This window comes from Carcharhinus amblyrhynchos, chromosome 1 (genome assembly GCF_965287045.1).
Source record: "Carcharhinus amblyrhynchos chromosome 1, sCarAmb.v2.hapA, whole genome shotgun sequence".
Lineage (NCBI taxonomy): Eukaryota > Metazoa > Chordata > Chondrichthyes > Carcharhiniformes > Carcharhinidae > Carcharhinus > Carcharhinus amblyrhynchos.
The window spans coordinates 10,801,954-10,803,807 of record NC_137324.1 but is presented as its reverse complement, the minus strand read 5'-3'; the positions used below and the strand labels follow the sequence as shown (position 1 = coordinate 10,803,807).

The 1,854-nt window shown below is 44.4% G+C and overlaps 1 pseudogene; it reads right to left on the bottom strand.

Annotated features, from left to right (window-relative positions):
- Nucleotides 1–641: 641 nt before the first annotated feature.
- Nucleotides 642–1,140, bottom strand: LOC145348916 (uncharacterized; annotated as a pseudogene).
- Between the last annotated feature and the right edge of the window lie 714 nt (nucleotides 1,141–1,854).

Sequence of the window (1,854 nt, the reverse complement as noted above, 5' to 3'; positions counted from 1 at the left end):
AGTAATTATCATACTGTTTGTGGGAGCTTGCTGTGCATTAATTGGCTACCGTGTTTCCTACAACAACAGCATGACAACATGACCAGTACTTGCAAATTATCACAAAGCACGTTGGAGCACCCTAAGGCTGTGAAAGACGCTATATAAATGCAAGACTTCCTTTTTTAAAACGGAACGTTTTTAGTCGGTGTACCCCAGGCTGCCACTGGGGGAAGGGTAGGGGCAGAGATGGGGGGTGTGGTAATAGGCTTTCTCTCAGACCTGCCAGGGTCTTGCTGACATTGTAGTGATGGGTTTGCAGAGGGTTGTAGCCTGAGCAAATGTAGATTTGGTTCGATTTGGCAGGAACATTAAGCAGGAAATAAGGACATAAGAACATAAGAAATAGGAGCAGGAGTAGGCCATCCAGCCCTTCGAGCCTGCCCTGCCATTCAATAAGATCATGGCTGATCTGTCGTGTCTCAGTTCCACATTCCCGCCCTCTCCCCATAACCCTTAATCCCCTCGCTTATCAAAAACCCATCAACCCGCGTCTTAAAAATATTTAGCGAGACAAAGAGTTTCTGCCACTTAAAAACTGCAGTTTCTACTAGTACTAATTTGGAACTGTAGGACAATATAAAATTAATAGAGGCTTTTTTTTATATAATCCGCAAAAATTCTTGCTCATTTATCTCACCGTTACCATCACGGTCAGTTTCACCAATCATTTCCTGTCATTCTTCATCAGTTAGATTTTCACCCAGTTCTTTAGCAACTCTCTTAAGGTTTTTGAATGATACCTCGCCAGTAACATCATCGTCAAACAACCAAAAGGCTTTCAAAATTTCTTCCTTGGACTCTTTCTCACTCATTTTCTGAGTCATCATAGCTAGGAAGTCATTGAAATCAATGCTACCTGACCCTTCCTTGTCAAATGTCTGAAATCATCTTCCTTACTTCTTCCTTTTTAGGTTCAAACCCCAATGCACTCATGGCAACCTTGATTTCCTTGACATCAATAGTTACAGAACAACCAACATCAAACAAATCAAAAGCCTCTGGGATCTCTTGCTTTTGTTCCTCTGTTAGATCAGGTCACGGTCCAGATTTTTTGTGCTGCGAAGGTCCAATGCCACTTTTCCTGAAGCTTGCTGCCATTGTCCGGAGTAACACTCTCCATTCACCTGACGAAGAGTTGAACCTCGAAAGCTTGGGAGCTCACTATCAAATAAACCTGTTGGACTTAAACCTGGTGTGGTCAGACTCCGTACGTTGTCTGGAGTAAGCATGGAGAATGCCGTTCATTTGGCAGACAATGTCGAGGCCTCAGGCAGCAGAAAGCAGTTGGTTAGCACTGCTGTCTCACGGTGCCTGGGCCCAGGTTCAATTCCAGCCTTGGGTGGCTGTCTGTGTGGAGTTTGCACGTTCTCCCAGTGTCTGCGTGCGTTTCCTCTGGATTCCTCCCATACTCCAAATATCTTCAGGTTAGGCGGATTGGCCATGATAAATTGTCCCTTAGTGTCTCAAGATATGTAGTTTAGGGTGATTAGCCGTGGTAAATGTGTGCTGTTACGGGGATAGGGTGGGGGCTGGGCCTGGGTAAATTGCTCTGTCAAAGTTGGTAATATGCATATAGTTATGTAGATAAGTCCTAGGAAAGAGTCAGTGCAGACTTGATGGGCTGAATGGCCTCTTCCTACATCGTAGAGATTCTATGATTCTATTCTATGATACAGCTATTTAGATAAATCAATGACCTCTGACTTCCTATCTATCCCCGAGCTCCCCTGTTGTCCTTTCCTCCCCTCCTCTGGTTTCCTATGTCTGCTCAAAGCCTGTTACATCTCCAGTGAAACATTAACCCCACTTCTC